At 34.7% G+C, this 27,769-nt stretch overlaps 1 long non-coding RNA gene across 16 annotated transcripts in view; it reads right to left on the bottom strand.

Moving 5' to 3' along the window:
- LOC101788210 (uncharacterized) overlaps window positions 1-20,065 on the bottom strand; it is a 338,370-nt gene extending 318,305 nt beyond the window's left edge. For 4 of the 16 annotated variants that reach the window (XR_010047658.1, XR_010047664.1, XR_010047667.1 and 1 more), the window contains exons 1-3: window positions 19,591-20,065; window positions 13,393-13,467; window positions 10,431-10,514 (exon numbers count right to left, since the gene is read on the bottom strand). This is a non-coding gene — a long non-coding RNA (uncharacterized LOC101788210). The remainder of the gene's footprint in view (window positions 1-10,430; window positions 10,515-13,392; window positions 13,468-19,590) is intronic. The other 12 variants (XR_010047661.1, XR_010047657.1, XR_010047665.1 and 9 more) reach the window with 10 other exon arrangements.
- Between the last annotated feature and the right edge of the window lie 7,704 nt (window positions 20,066-27,769).

Genomic DNA, 27,769 nt, shown 5'->3' with positions numbered 1-27,769 from the left:
CACTGAATTTTAACAAAATTAATGAAAAGCACTGAAACCTACTATTTAAATCCATTCAGTTCAGTGTTTCTCAGGAAGCTATTGTTGTAATTCATTTTTAAACTCATAATACCAGGTAGAATAAAAGATGTGGCCTAGAGTTCAGCAATTTCATTCAATAGGATTTCCTTATAGACAGTAGGCTCGGACACTCAGAAGGAATGGTGCTCACTGATTACAGGCTTGAGGGGAAATCCTTAACATGAGAAAATAGAAATCATTCATCAATGGAGCTCCACTGTCACTCACCAAAGTGGTGTAGGAGTGAGCCTTTATGTACAAAATTAGATCACACTGCCTGAAATATCTTCATTTAATCATGTAAACTGCAAAATTCCTGGTTTAGTTCATGCCTATTCAAGACAAGCATTGGAAGGAAAAAGGAGAAACAGGAGAAGGAGGAGGGAGAGGAGCAAGACAGGGAGAAGAGAAAGAGAAGGAGTTGAAGTAGTTTAGTAGCATTCTCAACAACATGCTACCCAACTTTAGTGGCTCCCGCTGAGGGAATTTGTTTCTGGACAAAACATGATTTTCACCCGGATTCCCTCTGCTCCACAGCTCAGCCCTTCATTTTAAACTGGTCCATGTGTGAGGTAGTTCATGGCCACTCCTTAACAATCTGATTGTTTTCCTAGAGTTTTCTCTAAATATTTCAGGGATATGAAAAACAAAGAAAATGATACAACAAAATCTCATTTTTGCTTCAGGCTAACTTTGATATGTAGAACAAAACGAGCAGTTTTTGGCACAATTAAGGCAACTAAATCTTCGAGGTTTTTCTCCAAAGCCTGCTCTCTCCCAGAAAATGGAGGAGTTCTATGCCTGAGAACTTCACTGTGGGGTCACAGAAACGATTTCTTTATGCATTGTGTGTGTAGTTTCTTTACTTTTTTTCAAACAAGAGACTGAAGAAATAGAGCAGGCTAGAGTGCCAGCTCATTTAGTAAATAAAGGTGAAGTGTTTGAAGTGTTTTTAATGTACATCATCTTCTCCTATATATACATTTTATACACTGAAGGCTCAGTGCTAAATCACTTAGTTCATATTTTATCAGTGATAAGTTCTTGAGTTCAGAAACATAGTAAACGATTACATGAGTGTGAACAAGCAAACAACAGCAATCATTTTAAAATGCTACCCCAAGACCAGACACTGGCATATCAACTCTAAAGTAACCCCGGGAAGATAGATCAAAGCACAGGATTGCTGCAGTGTTACAGCAAAAGTCTGGTTTTCAGAACCTGCTTTTACCACTACGTGAAATAAAAGCCCAGAAAAAATCTCAAGGACTTTTAAATGTCACATGCAAAATTGTCTTCCATATCCACTTCTGAGAGTAAACGTTATGAACAACTTTTCATTTAGAACAATAATATAGTCAGGGGCTAAAGTTATGTCATTTTTATTCCTGAAATTATAAAGGAAACATCTTTAGTAATTTCCTGCTTAGTTTTTTTTTTTTAAAGAAAGAATGCTTTTGCCTTTAAAGTGTGATTCAGCCTGCTCTCTAAAAAATAATTAGAAATACATAGATAAATAATTTAATGATATAAGCATATGGAGATTTTAAAGGTAGCCATCTGTCTTCAAATATTTCTCAATTAGATTTAAAACTCTTTAGGCACCAACAGAAACACGACTCAAAAGCAAAATTGACATTTTAGTTCCTTAGCATTTGGGGGGAAACATTTAATAATGGAAAAGACATTCATCACAACCACAAATTTTTTCCCTTTAAACATGACCTGTACATGTAATAAGAGAAATGAAAATGTTTTTAGATCGATAATAAAAAAACAATAATTTTACTATTTCATAACCAATTTTGTAATTTGACACTTAGGTTTTTGTCTAATTTATAACAGTTTAAGTCCTCTTTTCTAATCAAGTGGCTCTTGACTCAGCACTGCTAGATACGGGCCACTCAAGGCACTGCTGCGTCTAAACAGAACACTCTTGCTATGTATCTCTGAAACAAACACACTTTCCCTCCTTCTGGATCGTCTTTAAGACTTCCTGAGTCTATGTAATATTTCTAATCTCATCTCACTTAAATCTTACTTCCTTTTCAGTGTGTGTATGTGTGCATGTGTGTGTGAGTGTTACCAGGGATTACACTCAGGGCTTTTATATTGGGCTTTTCCCTCATTCTTTTTTATTTTGAGATAGGAACTCACTAAGTCTCTGAGTTGAGCAGGCTGAGTTTAAATTTGTGATACTCCTGCCTCAACCTCTTTTTAATTACTTTAATTACTTTTTAGGTCAAGGAAGGCAGGAAGAGGGTAAAACACAAGTGATAAGGTAGAAAAAGTGGCTATTCTTATAACTTCTGAATAGGACCACTGACAACGTATCCAAGTCTTAGCTATTTGGTACCATTCAAAAGATTTCCTTTCTGGGAGGTGAAGTCATGCTAAGTTTTCACTCTATCCAAATCTGTATTCATATAGCACTTGTCACTTTTTGATTTTTTTGTGACTGCTGTTCTCTCCGGTGTAAGATGGACCGGAAGTATTGTTTTAGTCTATATTTCTCTAATGACCAATGACGCTGTATTTGTAACTTCTAGCAGAAAGACAAAGGTTGTGAGTTTGAGATACTAATCCAAATTCGCTCCTCTACACACCTCCTTCCTTCTTGCAGTCGTGTAATACTGAGAAGTACTATATGGAAAAGAGTACGAAGCTTTAGATAGAACCTCAAAGTTATAAAATTGTACTAAACAAAAGTTCAGAATACTTGAAGAACTAAGTATTTCCACAAGTTTATTCTTTGAAGTGATATTCATGAGGTCCTAAAATATAAAGGTAATAGGTAAAGGAATGGTCACTGAAAGATTTTAAACGGAGAAAGAGTTTAAACAACAGTTATTTTGATCTGACATCTAAAAGAGAAAATTGTGGTTGTCAAGTGAATAATCATGATGATCTCAGAACTAACATTAAAGCAAAAACAACTTATTGGAAGACAAAATAAGTAAAATATTTGAAGTCAGATGTAGGCAAGGGCCTGCTGAACATAATTCCAGCTACACAAGAAATAACAGCAGGAATCAACAAATGGAATTATATACAGGTAACAAGCTTCTATGCAGTAAAGGAAACAATCAGTGGAATATAAAGACAACCTACAAAAGGAGAAAAAATCTTTATCAGCTACTCCATGGAGAACTAATATACAGAATACATAAACTCAAAGAATTAGACCATCCAAAATAAAGACCCAACTAAGAAATGGGAAAGTGAAAGTGGGAATAGAAAATTCTCAGAAAAAGTACAAATGGTCAATAAATATACGAAACAGTGTTCAGCATCACTGGCCACTAGAGAAATGCAGACTGAAACAACATTCACATTCCATCTTACAGCAAAGAGAACAGCAGTCACCAAGTAATTAAAGAATGACAGGTGCTGGCATGGCCGCAATGGAAAATGAACCCTCCTACTTCACTGATCGCAATGCAAACCAGTACAAACACTGTATCATAAACACAGCCTAAAAACAATAATAATAACAATAAGAATGAGAATGAGGAAAGAATACTTAGAGAAGGAGTGAGGTGGGTGGAAATGGGAAGGTGATTAAAGAAAACCAAGCTGTTATATACATGCATCTACTCTCTACGATGACTGTGAACCATGTATTGCAAACATGTACTAATAAAATTAATTAAAAAAGAACTAAATGACAAGGAACATAGATTATAGAGATAGAAATTGATTTGGAAACATTAAGATTTGAAGGTTTTTACTATGATGGAAATAATAAATAGAAAAAGAGTCTAGCATGGATGACCAAGGAAGATCAGTGCCCCTAAGAAAAGACATCTACAAGGATGGAGTATGTCACATGTATACTTTGAAAGGTGGGTGTTAAGGGCACAGATTTGGATCATAGACTAGGTCATATATGGGTAAAATCTGAGTAGATATGAAAAGAGTTAACAAAGATGTGTATTAACAAATCATTCACGCAGAACTGAAAAAAGCTAAAACTAATTTAATTCATCAAAACATGAAAGTTACTTGAGATCACATGAATAGATAGCACCACGATCACAAAGATACAATAATTGAGCCAAGTACATAAAATCTTAGAATGACCAAAATCAGGAAACTGAAAGAGAAAAAAGAAAAACATACTTATTACTCAGTGATACTATCAAAGGTTCATCTACTGTACCAAGATAACAGGATAGCAACGCTCATAGTCAAATCAATTTATAATAACACTATTATTTCACTTTGTTCATGTTAATTGCTATTTTAAAAATAATTCTATCTATATGATTCATCTTCTAGTCACGCAGTAGGTATTTATGCATAGGTATAAGTGTCGATGATAGGTGTAGGTGTTTGACAGTATAAAGTTTAACAAGACACAATCCTGCCTTGATGGAATTTTTTCTTCAGAACAGCCAAACATTCCACTACATTGTATGTTTATGAAGTACAATATTTTTTCAAAATAACTGTGCCAGAAATTCCTTTAGTTTAATAGTTTAATAATTCAATAGTTTAATACTGAATAATCCTTTTAACAGCATTGTAAATTTCACATTTACCTTCTCATTTTATCTTTACAGCACCTTATTGAAAGGAGCAGGTATGCTTCCACATCCTGCAGCCTTTCCTGGATGGCCAGTCTCACCACCTCTTAAAGAGACCTGTCAGTGAGGCAGGAAGCTGTGACCAGAAAACCTCATGCAGCTCTTGCCCCCTCCTTCAAGGGAGTGTTAAAAACCTGGGTCTGCCTTAGAAAAACTTCTACTATAGATAAAGGTCACATTTCTTCCTAAAGCTGGACAGCAGGAGCACAAATAATTTTAATTTTGTTAATTACCAACTGTGTAGTAGGGGCCAATGATAGCTCAGTGATAAAACACTTGCTTATCATGTGAAATCCTGAATTCAATTCGACATGTATGCATATATATATATTCCACATATATATACTCTATTCTATTGTATATCCTCTATATAGTTTAATATATATATTGTATATATATGGAATACATTTCATATATAGTTCAATTCCATATATACCAAAAATGTATATACTTATTTTTTTTACATATAAGAGTATCAAACTCATTGTATGATATTTTGAGACTACAAAATGCAATACAGAAAGACAACAATCATAATTATCATTTTACAAGCAACTATCATTAATAGATTGGTGTTCTCTACTCACACATGCACATACAATTTTGTAGTGAAATATATAACCTGGTTTTATCACTTAAAATCACTTTTCCCTTTAATTTTTTTTTTTTTTTTTTTTTTTTTTTTTTTTTTTGGTCTTTTTTTTGCGACGGAGTCTCGCTATGTAGGCTGGCCCTGAACTCACTTTGTAGCCCAGGCTGGTCTCGAACTCGCAACAATCCTCCCATCTCAGCCTCCCGAGTGCTTGGATTATATGCGTGAACCACCACACCCGGCTCTTTTCCCTTCGATATTATTCCATCCTATAAATGGAACATGTTTACTACATTCTACAGTAAGATGATGTTTCAAAGATTTTGTCTGGGAAACGTGAAACACAATGTTTATCCACATGAATCTCTTTTACATAGCACTGAATGAAAGTAAAAAAGAATAGCTGGAGATACATTAAAGCAAAAATTCATAGCACTTATATAATTCCATTGTCTTTGACCTAAACTTCTCACATTTTTATTAATTAGTTGGATGAAAATATCTATTGTACACGTTGATCTGCTGTGTAGACAGCAAGAAATGAAAAACATGCTAGATGATAAAGTCATAATCCCAAAGATCAGGGTGAAATTATGGACTAAGCAGAAGTACATGAATAACTATAACTTTCCATACTTGAGTTACAAAGTCATGATATCTGATATAGAATATGACTGAAAATAATGTTCATATAAAATAAAAATAGTGAACCATCAGAGAAAATGTGGCTAACAAAAAAAAATCTAATGCAATTTTCAAATATTTCAATAAAAACACTACAAATAAGGTATAAAAAATCGATGCTCATCTTCCTCCAAACTGGACAGGTCAATCATGGAGTTTTTTGGTTCTCTGCTTTATCACTTAAGAAGGATATTTCAAATGGTTGTTATTCAATATAAAGTACTCATTATGTAAGAAGTCTCAAAATATAATATACAAAGGAAAGCTGAAAATATTCAAAACCTTTAGCCGAGAGTCAAGAAAAATTAGTTTAATAGCTGCTGGAGAAATTTAAATGGAATTAAACTTGTCTTAATAGACTTGTTTTGTGTCTTATGAAAGAAAAGTTCTAACTAATTAGCAATAGTTATAGAAAGATTAATTTTAGATCAATACAAAAAAATTGCCTCAGTTCAACAATATATATATCAATGAGAAATATATACAACATATGAAATTATCCAAAAATATAATGGGCTACTTTAATCTGCATCCTATATTTAGGAATTTTCATTTTCTGGAGCTGTTCAAGCAAAAATTAGATAACACAATCATCTACATTCTTCTCTGCACCATCTCATAGTCACATCTACTAATTATGATATTAAACCTTGAATTCAGCCATAAACACACAATCATAACACCGCCTTCTCTTATCTTAATAGAGGTGAGATGGGGACAGTTCTGTCCCTGCCTCAGGGTATTCCTGGGGAATTCTGGGGACATTTTGCTTGGTGTATCCGGGAGGGATGCTACTGACATCTAGTGGGTAGAGGCCCAGCAGATATTGCTAAACACCTTAAGGTATACAACTATGCACACTGCACAAAGATGTACCACGGTCTTTGTGGCCAGCTACAATAAAGATTATCCAGTGTGAGTACCAAAAATCCAAGGCTAAGAAGCACTGCTTTGCTTGTATGAATAGCAGGCAACCAAGTCAGCACGACCCATTCCAGTCATTACCTCCACTCCTATACAGTGGTTCTGCCTTAAGTTTCTAAACTTCCTCTAGGCAAATTTTAGGTGCTATACTTTATTGTGATTAATGTCATCATTAGCTATCCTATTATAAGAGCTAGAATTCTCAGAGCTATCCTTAACTCCTCACTTTTCCTTATTCCTTAATTTAAAGTTCTATGGATCGACCTCTAAAATGCCTTTCCAAATACCCTGGCTTCCAATACTGACAGTCAGGTCAGTTCCACATTTTCAGACAAGACTTTTTCTAATCCATCCTTCTCACTGTTGCAGAGATTATCTTTCTAAAACACAGAGGCAGTCATCCATTGTCCCATACAGAAATCACAGAAAAGCCTCCACTGTCCAATGAATAAAAGTTCAAACTTTGGAGCTGGGGATTTAGCTCAGTGGCATAAGCAACTGCCTTGCAACAGGCGGTCGTGAGTTTGATCCCCAGTACTGATAAAAGAGTTAAAAAATTAAAAAAAAAAAAAGTTCAAACTTTACCCTGAAAGGTACTAAACAATTGGAGCCCAAGTTCCCTCGACAGAGTCATTTTATACCTCTACCTCCTCTCCTTGGTGCTAGATTATATTAATTGTCTTTGAAATATTTAATTTTCATAGCTATAAGATGTTTAACTTTGGACGAAAGAGGTGGCTGTTTACACATTAAATATATTCCACTATATTACTGTCTGCATATTAATATATAGTTTCTTGTTTTTATTGGTGTTTTACTGGTGTATTCTCTGGTGTTTTATTGTTTTTTATTGGTGTTAATTTTAAACAGGAATTCCTAGAGATAGTATGTAAGAATAAAAAACTTAAAAGTCTTTTTCTTATCATATTGAATTCAACACTTTAGTATACTTGTTCACTGAGAGACAAACACTAGCAGCTGTTTAGTGGTTTGCTTTGTGATATTTTTAAATACTTAATTTTACAAATAAGCATCTCCAAAGATCAGGAATCCAAATGCCAGTTCATGTTATATTCTCCCAGTGGAGGAGTGGGAGGATCATTTTGTATATGAAATATTTTCTTTTTATGAATTTTAAGACACTTAACTGGTATTTGAGGCTCGCACTGAGAAGAAACCAAATATTTGCCTATCTAATGCATGTTTCTGGGTAAAATAATTTCACAGAAAAATGTTTAAATGTAAATATGTATTTAAAGACCTCATGACATGTATTTGAACATGTACTGCGCTGAAATATATTAAAGGCACACAAATCACTGCACTGCTCTTAATAACACAGAAAAGAGGTATATGTGCAAGGTAGCGCCCCCAATTCTTTATAGTACCTTTGAGTCTGCACTGATTTACATCAGTTGTACACAAGCACTCAGTTTGTTCCTCTGTACCTAAGCTGAATTTTTCCTAAGGATATTGTGCTGTCAGCAGCCAGGAAAAAAGTTAGGTGTTCCAGGGAAGCAAGTCTGGGGTGACAGCCAAATCTCCACTTTACTCAGAGTTCCCTCAGTAATAAAGATTTGACTGTGATGGCAAAAGTCTTTTTGCAGGTGCAGACTCATGTAACTCGGAACACGAATAAACCTTCCAGCCACTTCTCTGATCCTAGCCTCACCTCCTCATTCTCATAGTGTGTTCTAATCCTACCGGAGTTCTTCACTCAGAGATCGCTACTCCAAGCTGCTGCATGTGGGGTGGAGAAAGGGAACAGGGGAAGGCACTGATGGAAATAAAAATAAAAAACGAAGTAGAAATCAAGGGACGATAAGAACAAATGTTCTCCTATTTTTAAAAAAAAGCCGTTTAGTGTTACCATTAGCAATTTGATGCATTTAATCCAGATTTAACCATGGAAAACTAACCTTCATGTATATCCTGCTATCATTTTGGATAGTAAGTAAAAACAAAACCCAGAACTTTCATATGAACCTCAGATGTCATTTAAAAAATCTGTGTCAACATTACATTTTAAATATTCTGAACTTTCATTGGTGAAAATTCTTTTTATTTCCACCAATCTCCCGAATTCACATTTAAATCTGTAATGAATTGGATTTGATATAATTTAATTTCTTATCAGATACTAAGAAACGACTGAACTATAACAATTTTGGAACATTTCATTCCATCCCTGCTTACAGAACATTTCCCCTTCAGCGGACCTTTTTGTAATATAATCTAAATCAGTAATTGATCTGTTCAAATAGTGTTTTAGGTAAAATTAAAGAGAGCAATTTATCAAGCTCCATGGTGTGCTTATCAACAAGAAATGAAATTTAAAAGTATAGCAGACTAATTTGCACAGCATCATATTCTGATTGTAGACTATTGTACAAATCTAATTTTTCTTCTTCTCAGTGCATAAGGATTTTAAGACAGGTGGTATCCTTGTCTTGGGAATCAAGTTTTTAGTGTCTTACAAATTCAATATATACATTGATGGTCCCTGACCTTACATTGTAGACAAACACACAAAAAAATCAGTCCTTACAGTTATTTTTCAGAAATATTTGACATAAAACAATGAAACTATTAGACAGTATACCTACAAAGCTGCAAAAGATGTGCTCTTTAAATGTAATGACAAGTATGAAAAGTATCTCTGAAATTAATATGTAAAATCATAAATATATTTTAAAATAATTTATAATAAATAATACTCAATTTTAATGAATGGATGCAGATTATAAAAGGTCATAAAAGTGTATAGTGAATCTAACAATGTTGTGAATTCACTATTTCCAATTTATAATGAATCAGATTTCCTACATGTAAAATCGATAGAGTAATATTTCTTTTATACTGGTTAGAAACTTCTGTACAGAAAATATCAATCAATCAAATGTCAAAGCACAGTGGTACACACTAGTAATTCCACAACTATGAGAGGCTGAGCCAGGAAGATTCAGGCTTCAATTTAGATATTTAGCAAGAACTTGCCTCAAAACAAAGGAATGTAGCTCGGTGAGGAGGTCCTGAGTTCAATCCCTCATAAACCAGTAAAGGAAGAAAAGAGAAGGGAAAAAAAAGAACGAGAAAAAGAAATGATAATTCAAGAAACTCTAGAAAACATAACATTTGAAAAATCTAAAAATTATACAATAGAAGATGATTTTAAAAATGGGAAAGAGGAGAAAAGAGAGAGACATTTTGGCAAGCAGGAGATTAATAATGCAAAACTGGTGAAATCACCGCAGGTGACAGATTAAAAGAGGAGAAACATGAAGTTAAATTTCTAAACTACAAGAAGTAGCTACTTTGACAAAATGTCACTCAAAAATCAAATGAAATGATCAGCAAACATGTTTTTAAAACTTCGGTGTATATATAACATGTGTTACCTATGTCACTATTGTATCAAGATTCAATACACAGCCAATAAGAAGTAAATTTTTGTTATTGTTACATATTGTAATGCATCCCCTACTAAGGGCAAAGTTTGCTTTTTCTATTGTTTATAAACCTACTCAAAATTTGGTACAAATTTGCATTTAAAAATATATGACTGAAAAAATGGTAAGTACCTGTAAAATTTACATGTGAAGCCAGGAATTCAGCTCAGTGGTGTAAGCACCTGCCAGGCAAAAACAAGGTGCAGAGTTCAATGCCTAGAACAAAAAAAAATAAAATAAAATAAAAATTACATATGAAGTCATATATAAAATCTTACTGTAAAAGCACTTTTCTGGCTACAACTGCTATTATGTTCTTATAGGTTTTGTTTCTGAATGAAGTTGGTCAAGGTGCAAGGTAAAATGGTTGTTGGCAAAAGTTAAGAAGACAGTTTGAAAATTACTCATTTAGATAAACAGCAAAACCATGGGAAATGGATTTAAAAGCTACTAGTAAGTTGGCAAGACCTTCAAAGGGCCCTCTTTGTAGCTATACGAATTGTAGCTATACGAATGACAAGTATACAGCACCCTGACCCATCTCAGGAGACAATAAAGAGCGTGTAAGTGACATGAATAACTTGTTTGCAATATTCATTGAGGAAGTTTGCAAAAACAACCTCATAATATAAATGGTATGTATTAAAAAGCACAATGACCAGTTTTTCTCAGTCTCCACCAAGATCAAGCACAAAGATGTAGGCTTATATAGAAGAACACAGGATTTATGAAAAGATTTGAAAGTTTCACAATGCAGGTAACTGCACATGGGGATGGATTAGGAAGAGACATTGTGGCATAGCTTCTTTAAAATGGCTTTGAAAAAAAAATAAATAAAATGGCTTTGAATTTACAGATATTCTCAATTCACCCTGAAAATCATTTTTCAAGTATTTTTTTTAATTTTAGCTCTTTAAGATTTAAGATTATATATCAAGGACCAATTCAGAAACATAACTATAGAGAATGCAAAGGTTTTATTTAACTAGGACATACTTCTGTTAATAAGCCAAGAATGTCAATTTCCATTTAGTCAAACTGTCTAGCATTCATTGCTTTCATTACTCAGTAACAGATCCACAAAATTGTTTTTGCATAATTTAAAATGCTTTTTAAGCTGAAGGTACACCAGGGTATTTAATACCTTCAATAACAATTCTGAAGATATTCATATCAAGAATCATACTAATTCCCAACAAATATCACCTTTTTAGAGAACACTGGTCTTACATATTAGAAATATTTTCATCAATGCATGCTATAGAAAGCCACATCAAATATCCACAATACAGGAAAAGAAAATAAATATCCTTAAATCTTTCTCATCCTTCACGCAGTAGCAGAGAATGTTTCTATAGAGAAATTTTTTAAAGTTATAAAATGATTCTTCTGCACATTAAAAAGTATAAAATGATGGGTTGAAAAGTAACTCACTAAAAACAGTTCCTTGCATCCCTTTTAAAGGCATGACTCTTAAGTTCAAAGCAGCATCTCATCTAATAGGTAAGATAAATTTCATAAACTGCTATCCTATATGAAAGCCTGGAAGATTCTTATATTAAAAAACTGAGAGGAGAAGAACTAATGCTCAAATATCTGACTTTAAAAAATCAAGGGGATCTTGCGGTACAGGTCACTGATAAAGGTGTTGCCTTTAGTGAGATCCTGGGTTGAATCTTTAGGCCTAGGGAAGACTTCAAATTAAAATTTCAAGTCAGATTTCTTAGTTTACAAAACAAATCCTTTATGTGATTATGAAAACAAATGTCAAACATCCAGTGCATAATCAATGTCCTTTAAAACACATTCTACTGTGGTAAAGCTTTAGTATCTGCCTTTTTTGGTCAGTCACTTTAGTATCATATTACTCCTGATTTCAAGACCCTTTCCTATATTTCATAATTTAAATGAGTTGGTAGGATGAAACCTTCAAATCTGAAGAAATTTCTGTCACTTGAAAATGTCCAGTCACCCTCTCCCACAGGTAGCTCTGTTTACTTACAACCAACATCTGAATGATTGCCAAGTTTCTGTATCTCTTCTTAAATTTTTCAGATTCCTTTCAGCCTCGTTTTTATAGTTGCCTATGTTTGTGGTTGGCATTTAATGTATCATCAAAATCACCAAGGGAGCTTATTAAAAACAAAGATAGAGATCTACCTAAATTCTGAATCTAAATCTTCTAGATTCACATCTAGGAATTTTAACTGTTAAGGAGTCTTCTACCAGCCCCTCAAATCCCAGGAGGCCCTCAAATTTAGTTTGAGAAAGTGCTTTATGAGACAGTATTCAAGGTAAGGCTAAGGTAAATTTGTGACCTTGGGATCTCAATCTTCATCTTTTATTTTTTTATTTTAGGAAAAAAAAAACCAATAAAATCAGCAATAGAGAACTTTATAACAAGATAAGAAATTAACAATGTTTAATATATTGCACATTGTTATCTTTGAAGTAGTCACTCAGATTACAAGATATAGGCATGCAAAACTGATCAGACAATATAAGCACAAACTTCTTTTCAATGAACCAAAAGAAATCAGTAATATAATTTTCTTAGCTATTATATATGTATATCTTTTCTCTTCCTTCTTTTCTCCTTTTATTTTTAAAATTTATCATTACACAAATTTCTGTGCAGTCAACATTATTGTTTCTATTTCAGATTCCATATCAGGTGGAGCAATGGCCACTCCCAGCATGCTCTGCCCTCTGTACTGTGGGAGGAAACAGATGAAATGTTCTGCAGTAGAACTTACAGTTGAATTCTAGCATTGTCATTAAAGCAACCTGATTTTGTCATTCATCCCTTTATGACTCAGCTAATCACAGCAACATGGTAATTACAGTGCTGATCTCTGAAGGTTACAGCATATCATGGTCACTCTTGAAATATTGGTCCATTCTTATCTGCAATTCTATGTTTACTGATATTTCCTTAAGCATGGATCCTACTTTAAAAATGATTTGTTTATTTCTGAGTAAGAAGGAAGGCCCACAGTTAACAATCTTATTATTTGTCTTAGTTACTTTTTACTTGTCTCTGAGACAAAACACCTGATGACCAAAGTTGGAAAAGGTAAGGTTTATTTCTTACAATTTTTGGAGGTTTCAGTCCATACTCAGTTGGATCCAAGGCAGGGTGGTATGGCAGGGCCGCAGTTCGTGGCGGCTGCAAACAGCAAGGCAGAAACCAGCATGAGAGAGAGACACACTGTCTTCCTGCCATTACATTGTATACTGGATCCACCCCTATGTGGGTATAACACTGACAACATCAATCCAAGCTCTAGACAATGAAACAATCACACATGCATAATGCAAACGCATGAGGTCTGGGGGCCACAGACATAATCCATGACATTATTGAAAGTTAACTATAGTCAACTAACGTGTTTATTTAGGAGGTAAATCTGTTATATAAAGCACCACACTAAATCTGATTGAATAGCCTAAAAACCAAAAATAATAGGGAAATTTCCAAAATTAGAATATTAAACAGAAGTGAAATGATAAAATTATGCCATCACTACATATTGTAATACTATTCAATTGTAAAAATATAACTTTAAAGAATGTAATAAAGTGGTAAGTGCATGAAATTATATTCTAGTATGATTTCATATTATAATGTGTATGTGTATTAATGCATATATGTATATAAGTGCATGTAATACTGTCAACAGGAAAGAAAAACACCTGCCACAAGTTAGCTTGTTCTACCTTAACTGAATATTGATAACTTCCTGTTTTACAGTTCATCTGCATTTTTCATGTTTTCTACAAAAAGCACTTTACAGTAAGAAAAAAATGAATATTGTATAAAATATATAAAATGCAGAAATAAAAGAATGTTGCAAACTTAAAATGGGCCATGCTATCATTTGCTTCTTTTTAACCAGAGATCCAAAACAAAAGCAGATTTCTTACAAGAGTTTTTTTTTTTTCAATTTCTAAATGCTCAGTATTGTAAAATGTCCTGTGAAGTACAAATATCCTCTCAGATTTCACACTTTAGAAGTTATTCCCTGACCATATTTGCCTCCCCTGAAAATTCTACAAATATTTGCAACAGAAGGCTCTGAAATCAGAGAACAAACTGTTCTTAACTATGTGGTGATAATTTCAAATTTATATGGCAAATTGTCTTCCCCAAATAAAACTATGTTAACACCCATTCTTGTATCTTGCATATGTCCACGTTGTCCTGGGTACTGTTTTAGGTTTTCCTTCCATTATTCTGCGGTCTATGACCTTGGACAAATAATTTTTCCATGCTTATAATATGAAGCAGGATGATAATACCACCAACTTGATACGATTTATTAACTTAGTAATATATGGAAATCCCATGAGCAAATCCCCATAGTATTATTAAAATAATACTTAGATATATGGCATTGAAAATCAAATGCCACTTTTTTTTTAATTTTAAGGAAAAAATAAATAATAAAAGCAGTACATAATAACTGTAATGGTTGATACATTGTGGACTGCTGTGTTCATAGTAATTATTCAGCATACAGGATGCTGGTATAATATCTTGTTTAAAAATATTAATACAAAACATTCTTTTCAAGGAACAGTGAGAAGCTAGCAATACAGCTATTTTAACTATCTTGTGTATACATACCTATAATTTTTTCTTTTTCTTTTTCTTCTTTTCCCCTATTGAAACCAAAAGCTGTAGAAGTTACAAAACCACCATACAACAGAAAATATTCATAAATATTTACAAATTCACTGTGCAAGACACAAACATGAGCTGTGCAGGGCAGGACTCAGCTCCTGTCTTTAGTCCAGTGAGCAGCGCCCCCAGGGCTTCAAGTGCCAAGTGTGACAGCCAGGATGAGAACATGACAGGAGAGGCGAGGAAGAAGCCGAGTGCATTTGAGAAAGGCTGGGCAAAGCTGCCTGGAGGAAGCAACACTTCAGCATAGATCTAAAGACTGAGTAGGAGTCAGCCAGCAAGCTGATGAGGAGCAGCCACCGGTTGGCATTCGCTCCCTGGTGTTCTGTGCAGGAACTCAGGAGCTGCCAGCACTAACTTCATGCCAGGTGACAAATGATCTGAGTGCCCACAGCTGCAGCTGCCGCTTTATCCACTCACCCTCCTACTTCCATCATTAATGAGCCCGAGACCAGGGAAGACACATCTTAGCAACCAAATGCTCTTCCGTTAGCCTTTGGTCCAGAGATGTTAGAGAAGCATCTGAACTCCTGCAAACAATACAGCCACAGAGATTTTGCTATTTTCCTCTAGCTCTACTCACACAGCTATTTGCTGCTATGATGCATTTTTTAAAACATCTTGTGCTATACTCCTAATATACTCATTATTTAAAAAAATATGATTTTTTCCCCTGGAAAACACTTTAGAGCATGTAGATGCTTCAACGTTATTTTGAGGCTAATTCTTACTGCTAGAAAATCTTCTCATTTGCCCAAAATCTAGAGAGGTACAGGTATGCTAGAAGATACTTAGTCTAGATACAAATGCAAGTGTTACGTCACTATGTATGTATGTATGTATATATACATATATATTTACATATATGTATTTCAAATGTTATTTTGAAGAAATGCTTCACTTTGAACAGTTAATTCTAAGGGAGAAAATTTATCATTGTGCTGTGATAGGTTAGCCACAGCACTCTAGATATGTAAGCATTTTTCCCCTCAGAAGTTACTGCTAATAATAGCATCTATTTTGTTTTGTGTGTAAATATAAGAATACGATATTTATTTAACTGTCAAAAACAAACGAACAAACAGCTGTGCCTAGCAAGTGTTTAGTATAATAGGGATATAACAAGGAAATTCAAAGGAACTATGGAATTTGCTTCCTGACTTCAAGGAGTTTATAGTGTGGATAGAAACATTATAGAAAAACCAAGTAAAACTATTCATTGGCATTGACAATAGAAAATAATGACCTGAAAAACAGAGGCAGAAGGAAGTCTTTACATAAACAAGAGTACAGTATGGGACCTATTAATGTAAACACCTTTGCTATTCCTGTATATATCGTACGTTTTTTTTTTTTTAAATGGGTCCAGCCTTCCAGATAATAAAGGAAAACTCTTAGTTTTGCAGGGTATGGTATGTTTATTTTTTACATAATAATTTAAAGACACTCATATTTCCAAAAGAATTTGGAAATAAGATGTTAAAAACTAAGAGAAACTTGACCAACCCAATTTCATTATATAAAGAAAAGTTTCTATTGTTTTCATAAAAATAACAGTTTTAAATCAACCAGTAAGGGGAAAAATCGGCAGTAAAAACTGCAGTGTATTTTTTCCAAAACTAAATACCACACCCAGCATTAGGTTGAAAACATATGCTTCCTTACTCCATTAGTCTCTGGGCCAAGCCATGCCCCGGGGCTTGAATAAGGTGAATGTCTTAGGCTGACAGTGTCTTATCACCTCCTCTTATAGGGCTAAAAATAAAAGCTTTCATAGCAGGTCGAGCAGAATGGAGAGGCAGGCTGGCATGGAAATCTGTCATACTGACAGTGATGGGGAAAAAAGGCCTGACTCTGTGCAGACCACCTGCAAGTGAAACAGAGGCTCTGGTCCGCAGTTTCAACAACACGTGTAAACCTTATTGGCACTTAGTTTTCAACTGACAAATTCTCCCCTTATATACTTTTATTTATATGAGTCATATGAAAGCAAATCAAGCTGAATAAATCATCCTCATAGAAAAGAAGTCAGTCTTTCGCAACAGAGGAAACTTCAGTTGTTTCTTTTCTAAAATTGTGGCTCAGTGACATTGTTTACTGGCTTTCCTATTTATAAGATTCTGTGTATTCATTTATAATTCACTTGAGTGAACCAAGTTTATAATTTTACTTAGGTGTCTGCTTTTTCTCATTTGATTTTCCTTCAAAGGACAAAAAATATTTTTTTTCACTAGTTTTTTCACGTATGTCTGTTATAGATGTTAGTACATAAGGACAGGGAAGGGATGATAATGTGCGTGGGGCCTGTGACCACAGGCAGTTATTCCATTCTCCCCAATCAATGAGAATATCTCAAATGATCACTTTACAGCTTCAGAGTTGCAAAAATATTCTAAAGAGTTTGATCTAAACTAAGCTGTAGACAGCAAAATGTTGGAAGTGTTATTTTAAAGAAGTGAGCATGTGTTATGGAATGCCAAATCTTCCCCAAAGTCTAAAACTGTTTCCCTCGATTTATTTCTTTAATGTGTGTTTTGTACCCATTATCCCTTTTGTAGTGATGTGGAAATGAAGTGAAGAATTCCAAATAGTCACACAGTTTATAATTACCTTAATAGTCCTTTTTGAAATGTGAAGGCTAGGCTACTTATATAAGACTTACGCATCAGTATCAGTGATTCCTGGGAACTTGCTTGGTGTTACCTGAGCCATAAATGGAAACTTAGAACAGTAAATACTTGGTAAATTCTGAGGTTGTTTGTCATCCATGAGTATTAAGAAAATTAAAACTAAATGATACATGATCCAGGTCTTATATTCAATTTATGATTGAGATAAATATTTTCAAGCAATTTCTAGAAAATAATGTTACAAAACAGAACTGTGTCTTGGAACTTGTATTCTGATATGGCAGATAGGAAATACATAATAAACACTAGAATTATCCTAAAACTTCATGCTAGTTCTGTCACTCTTCATGTTTAGTGTTCCTAAGAGCAGTAAATACTCGCATTGCTAGAGACACTCAGATTGGACTAATGATGAAATGCAAATTTTGACAAATCAACCTCCAGTAATTATATACGAACTTGTGGGATATTATCACATACTACTCACCCCTGAGACCAATGAAGGTATCCAGCACAATTTAAAAGGTGACTGGGGTATGTCTTTCAGACCTCACTACTCCTACCAAAGTAATCCTTTCAATTGACCCCTTGAAAAAGCATTTTCCAATGCAAAGCCCTACTCAGTCAGGTATCTTCCTCCATTTACATGTTATCCACCACATGATGGCTCTCTCTGCTGGCTTTTGGTTTGTATTTTACTGGGCACTTATATTCGTGAACTCACTCAACTTAATCAATTGATTGGTAATTCCTTGAGTATAGAGACAGAAGTTTCTAACATTTCATGATTATTTAGCATACTGACTTACATAGCTCTCCATTCACATTTCTTAGGTTGAGATGTGTGATCTTTGGCTGAAGTGACACAGTATAAAATTCACATCACAACATAAAATGCATGTTATTTCTTGTGCAACATGTTACAAAGGAAAAGGTGTATTTCCAGAAGTGACTACCAGAAGTGTGGGAGCAACACCAATCATCATAAACTTCATGCTCGGTTACCACTTCCCATTTATTTCTGAACCCCAGAATCTTACCACTTTCTGGCTCCTTTCTAAAATAAACTCCCAGTCAGAACTGTCAAGTTTTTGGAACCACCAAAGACTCTACATTAACCTTCAATGCAAAGAAACAATTTTTCCATGTATCTTAGTCCCATATAAATACCTCAGTCAAAGTTTTATGGTCAACATAAAAGCAAACCTTTCCTTAAAATTAAAAAATTAAAATTCCTTAAAATTAAAAAGCATAGGAAACTAAGGGAAGAACTGAATGAAACTCGTTACATTTAAGATATAACAATGAAACAAACACATCCATTAAATTCATATTTAACTTTGAATAGATGAACTAAGTTATGTAGATGGAACTGCTGCAAAAATTTATCCATATGCAGCACGTACGTATTTGCAACGATGCAATATTAATTCTGAATCTAGGTCACATATATCTGTTACTGTGTAAACACATAACCATATTCACATGATATATTAGACAATACGAATTTTACACACACAGGTTATGCATTTTTCATAATGAGTGTTTCCATAGCTACACAATGTTATTCGAAACAAAACGTGAAAAATACCGTTTTACAGGTGGGTGTAAGTCTGCAACCACAGGTGAAAGTGTTTTTAATTGTCTTGGAAAAGATCTGGTAAAATTACATAGCAATAATATTTATATTTCTTCTTTCTTTTTGTCTAACAAAGACACATTTAAGAAAGTATGTTGGTATCATCATCCTGGGTTTGTTAGAACAAAACTTGGGTCACATTTGTTGCAATAAAGCTTTCATTATATCACGGTGGGAAAAATGAAAGACCGTGACCCCCCAAGACCCCATGAGCTTGGTGGAAATGGAACGAGCGCGCGCCCAGAGGCACGGTCCAGGACCCAGCACACTGGGCGCACAAAGGGCGACCCGCGGTTCCTCCCGCACGTTCCCGCTGAGCGGTTTCTGTGCACGTACCGGTTCGCTCCGCTGCCCGCGATCCACGCTTCTGTGAACACTACGGAGCCATCTGCACTCCCAGCGCCGCCCGCTGAAGTTCTTCGGTTTGCCCTTAGAAAGGAAAACGCTTGTTCCGTGCAGTGAGGGGCGCCTTGTCAGGGCCGTCCGCAGCCCTCCAGAACCCCACCTAAGAACCGGGCCAGGTTCGCTGCTGGCTCAGCCCGGCAGCGGTACCGGCGGGTCCCGGAGCAGAGGACGGGCACGAATTCGCCATCTGGAGGCGACTATGGGAAGTGCAGGGATTTGAGAGCAACTGTGGGTGGAACAAAAATGTCAGCAGATTCTTTGTTAAATAAGCATATCGGTTTTACTTACACATTCCTGCGCGTGTGAAATTAAAAAAGAAGAAAGTTCACGTAAGAAAGCTTCCTGACGTTGCCTATGAATTTTCTGTTCCTTTCGTGTTTCATAACAATACGGTAAAAAGTGTAGTCTCATTTGTGTTTTAGCAAAACAAGACTGCAGATTAATTTTTTATTTCTTAGAAATTCATCTCAAAGGAAAATAATTAATAACAACTGCTATCAGAACTCTCCAGGATTTTGGTATTTACCCGAAAGGCAGCTTTCCAAAAGAGAAATCTATGGCATTAAACTGACACAGGCAAACATGCTAAACTGCTCTGCTAGCTTAAGAACTTACAAGCTTTACTCACGGACACGCTTAGTGTGCTCCTTACCAGTGTGTTACATTGACTTGGGTGTGATAACAAGGAAAAGCAGTTGCAGTTGCAGTTCATGCCAGTAGGTGTTCATATGAGTTTACTATCGCAACAAAAGCCCCTTGAATTTCCCAAATAGCTACACTTTCTGTTAAAGAAGCTGGCTTGTATATATGGATGGAGGATAAGCTTAGTTGAGTGAATAGTACATTCAAAAGTTTATCAATGTGACAATGCATTTAGAAATATGATTAGGGGATTGTTATACTACAAAACAGACTGAATGTGCCTTTTAATCACCTCCCCCAATACATCCCATTTCATTGTGTATCAAAATATCAAGTTTTGTTTGCTTTTCATTAAAATTACTATTTCATGTTGAAGCTATTTAATCGAAGCTTAAGTTAAAATGTTTGTATATTTTTCAAGGAAATTGTAGATCAGAGTTTGATACCCTGTGCTGCTTCTTTGGAAAATAGACATTCTTAATCATGTCAATTTCAAATCATCATGTTGAGAATTTAGAGTTGAATAAATGCATAAGAAATTTGCATTATCAATATTTTATCTGAATTGCTTATTTTCATGTGTGTGATAAATGAACATACTGTTTTTCAAACACATGCTATTAAACGTGTTCTAAAGAAACCTAGTATTTTCTCTTTTAGGTGCAGAAAATGCATGTCAAATATTTAAATCACAATTTTTGTGAGTTTTAAAGTTTCTGAAAAATATATGTTCTGATGGCCTTAAAAAGAAGACTGACTTTTCATATCTCTATTTAAGTTCCAGCACTATGGAAAGTGGAGACATATTTATTAATTATCTGACTCCTAAATTGCATGGCGTATCTGTTGCAGAACTGGTACTGCTACACTGAATTTAGAAGTCAAGACACTCAAATATGTAGTTTAGTATATCAAGCAGAATAAATAGCACTTGAACATGTAATAAAGAAATAAGTAATAACCAAACACAGAACAGTCCAACATTTACAAAAATATTTACATGACCATTAAGATTTAAACTGTAAGTATATTAAGGAATAGACCTTCACACATAATTGTTTCAGTCTTGCCCTAGTTAATTTTTCTCCTTGCTGAGACAAAACACTTGACATTCCAACCAAAGAAGAAAAGGTTTATTTAGTTCACAGTTTCAGTGCTTAGCTGGCAGACTCTCAAGGCAGGACGGCATGACAGATAGACATTACAGACGTTAAACTGTCTATGGAGGTCAGAAGATAGCACCAAGCTCCGAACAGCCAAACACACGAGTAGCAAAATTGTTTCTGCCTCTTCTATAGTACCCAGGGTGCCTGCTCTTAGGGTGGGTAGCGCTCACATCCTTAACCATAGCACATTAATCCTAGCACTGCACATCTAGATTCATCTCTGAAAAAGCCCTGCCCATGATCAGCTGCATGAGACTCTGGGAGGACATCACGACACGTCCCATAACAGCCCTTAGTTATTGATTAAATAAATGCTTCTCCAAATTTAAAAGAAATTATCAAAAACATAAAGTAGAATAGGTATTTACATTAATAAAGAGGGAAAAAAGCATTCTAACGAGAGGAGTTAAGTATACAACTCACAGCTGCAGAAATGTGCCTATGTTCATCAAAACCGACAACTGCAAACAAGGGAATTGTTAGACAAAAGAGAGAAGTGTGTGGCTAAGGGAGAAAGAAAAGTATTAGGATCTGGTACTGTTTCCTGAAAGAGGCCTATATTTATTCTTAACACACTGAGAACAGAGAAAATACAGTGAAAGAGTAACTCAAATAACAAGGTATTTAGGAAGCAGAGAGAATTATTTCCACTTCCAATAATTGGCATGCGAAACTCAAAGCAAGGGTAAAGGAACAAGTGAAAGAAAAATGTGCGACTAAAAGAACTGCACTAATATGGGGACTCAAAGGTCAGCTGCGGAATTAACTCTGATAAAGGTCTGCATTAGATTTCTACCACTACATAACAAATAACCAAGAACCTAATGAGTTAAAATGAAGGACATCTATTACCTCTCAGTTCTATAAGCCAGCCAGCCAGGCAGAACTCAGATGAACCCTCTGCACAGGATCTCTCAAGGCCACAATCAAGGTATCAGTTGGGCCATTCTCTTATCTAGAGGCTTGATGGAGGAAGAATCTATTTCTAACTTCAACCAAGATGTTGCAAATTCATTTCCTTGAGGCTGTAAAACTCATGAAGTTTTACTTCTTAAAGGCCACAGGAAAACATGCTTTCATTTCAGGAAGGGGAATACTGTAGTCTTTCTTTTAAAGACATTGATCTGATTAAGTCAGGCCCATACAAAACAATCTCCCTTTCATATAAATTAAAAATCACAAGACTTGGACTTTTAATTAAATCTGCAAAATCTCTGCACCTTTGCATTATACGCTTGGTTATAAACAAATAATAGTTTTGCAAGCACAAAAGAAAAAGTGTTTATTAAATTGTATGATTCATTGTCAGTCAGCTTTGGTGTGTAAACAGGACATATGCAAAGAGACAACGACACTTTATACCATTCAAAAGCTATCTGGGAGAGGTAGGAGTACCAGGGCCTGCAACTGCCATCAGGTTAAGGCATAGACATGGTTCTATTCGTTTAAAAAAAGCATTCTTAATGCATGGATATATAAAAGAAATTAAAGAAGTGATTTAGTCAGGAAGGGGCAAGCGTGTGGTAGGTAAACACACTGCTTTGACGGACAATGCCAGGCTAATGACCACCAGTGGTGATGATAATGAACACTGGTGCAGATATTAGCAGCAATGATTTTATATACAAGAAGACGCATTTGTGTTGTCTGGCTACAGATTCTTCAAACTTACTCAGACATGTTCTCAGGTGGCTCAACATAATTGGACTAAGACCACAAAGGAGTACACCCAGAGGTTATCCAGCAATCTATGATTTGTGTGGCCTTACTGGAGAAGAAAAATAAATTTGTGCAATTAAAGTTTTTAGGAATTTGAACTAACTTACAAAAGAGAAGCTGCCAGTTGGTGGAGAATTTGCAGCTGAAAGGCCGTGTAGCAATTGTTAGCAATTGTCAGCTGTGTGCTGGCTGATGCAAAGAAAGCTGGTTAGCAGAGGGAAAATGGTCAGATGTGAAAGGATATAGAGATTACAGATAATGTTCATTCATTCAATTCTTCTGTTCATGTGGATTTCCTATTAATTACTAGCCACTCATGAAAGAGCCGGGAACACCACCACGAAACAAAGTCCCTGATCTTCTGAAATTTATTCTCGTAGTCAGAGATAGGCTGTACACAGAAACAGGTAAATACATTTTATTTCACTAAGTGTAAAAAGCTGTAGGAAAAATTAAAGTAATAAAGTTCAAGATTAATGGTAGAACTGCTACTTAAACTACCATGACTTAGGACACATAGTTTGTCACATGAGTTTGGAACAGGAACGTGAGCACAGTAGAGGGGCCAGCCACCGTGATATCTTGGGCAGCAAAGGGCCTCAGAGAAGCGTGTTCTGTGAGAATCAGGATAAGTAAGTAGAGAAATGCGACTGGCATAACAACAATAAGAGAGCAAGTGGTAGGATAGGCAGTGAGCTATGCAGCAACCTGCAAGATCACAAAGGCCGTGTGGACCTGAGCAAGCGCACTGACCTTTACTTCCAGAAACAAGAAGCCACTAGATAGTTAGTAGAAGATTGTAGCAGACTTACGTTTTTAGGAATCACCATTGCCGGTGCAGAGAACAGTTGCCCAAGAGGCCACATGGACCCTGAGATGGACGAAATGACCTGATTTCCAAATTCTCATGAAGAAATTGTTCTTCAGCCTTTGACTTTCTTAAGATTACACTTCAAATTCTTTCCATAAATGCGCTTTCCTTAAACTATATCGCTTAGGTTCCAACCATTTGTAAAGTGAAAATTAAAAGGTCCATTGTAATAGAATCTATCCCAGCTTGATGAACAATGAATATTACCTTTCTTATATTGTGTTTGGCCCATCACATCTTTCTGAGTGGTATATAATAGGTCCCTGCATGAATTAACATTTACCAAAAACTCCAAGAAACATCAGAAGAACTTACCCCTGGTTCTCACACATTTTAGTATGAGAGCTACAAGAGTACTTTTGAAAAGTATCTTTACTTTGGTCGAAAATACTTGCCCACAGGAAGCTGATTTCAGCAGCTTATAACAATGTTGAAGAGAGTTATTTTTGTAATGTATTGATATAAACCCATAGGAAAAAATGTAAGTTTAGGAAAATTATCTGACCCTGTGTCATGAGTTTCTTTTTGATTCAAGGAAAATTATCATTCAATGTCAAAAAGTGCATTTAAGATTATAGTTGTTTTCACATTTTGTACATAGTTTTTGTTCATTTCAAAAGAGTCTTTGAAACTAATTGTGATACCTCGTTTTTGAGACAAAATAGCTAAAATATTATAAACATAAATCCATTAATTTTGAGTTTTATCCTTCCATCACACACACATAGAGACATATAAATGTAGTATGTGTATATGTAGATATATTTGAAATTAAATATTACAAGAAATTCAGTATCACAATATCAACTATAAAGCTGTTTATTAATGAGAAGGAGGTTAGCAAACGTTGTTACTTTCTTACTGACATCAAACATTTCACCATTACTCTTCGAGTGAAAATACCCAGCTGAAGCAAGAAATGTTAAAAATCCTGTTAAGTCAGATTATCTTTTGAAAATATTGAGTGTAATATAAAAAACATTTAAATATACAAATACTGTTTATCTTTTCTTTGTAATTTTGGTGAAGCTTTCTAGGAAATATAAGATTTGGGGTGACAGAAATTGATAGCATCATGAATATTCGCATTATGTCAATAAAATTAGTGAATGCTGTTATACTCCAGATGCATATATTTACAAATGCTTACCTGTTAATATTTCTTAAAATACATGCTCAACTGTAATATTTTGTTATATTTTTCTCCATTCACTAATTTAAAAAAATACTATCATACTGAAGAAATAAAATTCCTATCAATCATTTACTAAAGCAGAGTACTGCATCTAATATGGTACCAAAAATTGGCACCCATATGGTTATCGTATACTTACCACCAGATGCCCATGAACGATAAATATCTGTTTCAATGCTCCACAGATGAAGGAATAGCTATATATTAGTTGTTAAACAACATAGAAATACAAAGGTAATTAAAATAGACTATAAAAATGAAAAGATGCCATACAGTACTTAAGCTTGTACGTCTGATTTATTTCACTAAATAAGATATAAGATTAATAATATTAATAAGAATTAAAATGGGGAAAGGAGTTTTAGAGGAGGAGGGAAGGAGGCAGACAAGAAGGGGATTAACAAAATCAAGTTGTGTTATGTTTATGTATCCATTCCCCAAGATGATTGTAAAACTGCATGTACGGTAAACATATACTAATAAAAATGTACCCTGGAAGCTGGCACGGCGTGCACACCTGGAATCCCTGCACTCAGGAGACTGAAGCAGAAGGATCACTTCAAGTGCGAGGCCAGCCTGGACTACGAGGTGAGTACAGTCCGGGTAGAACTACAGGCGAGTCCTGTCTCAAAAAACAAGACACAGATGAAGATAACAACAACAACAACAAATATGTATACACACACTGGAAAAAGAAACAAAACCTCAGGAGAGTCATGGACAGGATAGACAAAGAATACTCAAGGTTTTTTTTGGATTGAAGTGAATTTCCTCAAAATTACTAACATTGTGAAATATATTCAGTGTTTCAGAATTTTCCCATATGCTTAAAATGGAAGAATACAGCCAAGATTTCCATTGCTGGTGAATTCCAATACCTGTCATAGGAAAATCCTTGTATTGTCCTTGTTGTCAGGAATTTTTCATCAGATTTTATAAATTAAAATAAATCTCATTTTAAAGTAGTCATTTCATATTTAAGTTTTCTAAAATTCAAAAAACATCTGAAAGTGGTGGCTATAGGATCCTGAATTCCAGGTTAGTCTGCAAAAAATCAAAATCAAATGAAGTAATATAAAAAGAATAGGGGTATAGTTCATTGGTAAAGCACCCGTAGGTTTGATCCCCAGTACCACACAAAAGAAAATCAAACGTCAAAAAAATTTGATTTACATTACTACAATACCTTTATGGTTACAAAATTAGTAGGTTACAAAGATGCATAAACTAATTTAAATATGTTCGCAAAAGAATTTCAGTGAAAACTAAAGCATTTTGGAAATTCAGAAATAACTTTCAAACACAATAAGGCTCTGAAATATTTTTTCACACTAATAAGATTCCATAGTTTCATAGCGTCAGTTGCCTGTGGCTGACTCCCCCTTCTTTTCTTATCCATGAAGAGGAACCTTTCAGAGTTTTCAGTGATACAAATCTGCCAGTGGTGTGCTGCAAGTTGGCACCAGTGAGGATTTCACTCTGCCAGGTCTTTGTGTAAATGTAACCCATACATTCTATATACGCTTTCTGTGAGTATAGTTAAGTTGAACGAGTAGAAAATTCCTTAGCTTATATTTTTAAACAAATTTCCTAAGGGTAAAATGCAGACAAATTAATGAAAAGCAAATTTTTCTGTCAGTTAAATTTGTCAAAATAAAATCAAGCTCCCTGAGGTGCCAAATCAGAGGTGATATTATAGCTCAACCTTGGTACGTACTTGTCAGGGGAGAATGAAGAGATCCCTTTAACAAATAATTACTGGCCAGGCTAGGTAACATTTCAAGTCCCTCTTAAACTGAGATTCTGTAATTCTATAAAATTGTTCCCTTTCTCACCTCTCATGGTATCATAAAATGTATTTATTTTAAAATAAAAAATCTTCCTTTATAACTACATCTGAAATCCTTCACCTCATTCCAGTACATATCCTCCATTCCATCCCATGTTACATCTATTTTAAAATTTCCTAATACATTATTCAACAATCGGTATGCTTCAACAAGTGCATTTGATTGATTTCTCCTCATCTTGGCCTTTCAAAATTATTTTCTCTTCTTTGTAATTTTAATCTTAGCATATACAATTTATGAATGCTAATAATTTTGGTAAGTCACTTTAAAAAATATAATAACTTTCTATGCTTAAACCAGTCTACAAAAAAACCAAGAAATTTCATCCTGAATAAACTCTGTATTAAAGTAGTTCAAGTAACCTGTGAGATTAAAGCTCTTGTACATCTCAAAAATAAATCAAGTCAATGTAGTTGATGCTTTTAAAGTATTCTGAAATCTTTTAGTGAAGCAGAACACAGAAGGTGAGGATCTTGTTGAGTATCATAAAACTCCTTCCCCATATTTGTAGTATGTTAGTTACAATGATATTACAACTGTCACCCGGCATTCAGTGTGATTCAGTAAAGCTAATAAAATGCTTTTGAGAAAAAAGTTATCAATTATTTTACACTTTGTCTGCATGACATACAACATTTCTGTGTATTTCACCTAAGCTGGTTGTGTT

The sequence above is a fragment of the Cavia porcellus genome, unplaced genomic scaffold, assembly GCF_034190915.1.
Source record: "Cavia porcellus strain 051 isolate PalLab524CR breed Dunkin Hartley unplaced genomic scaffold, mCavPor4.1 scaffold_5, whole genome shotgun sequence".
Lineage (NCBI taxonomy): Eukaryota > Metazoa > Chordata > Mammalia > Rodentia > Caviidae > Cavia > Cavia porcellus.
This window is presented reverse-complemented; position numbering and strand designations above follow the sequence as displayed.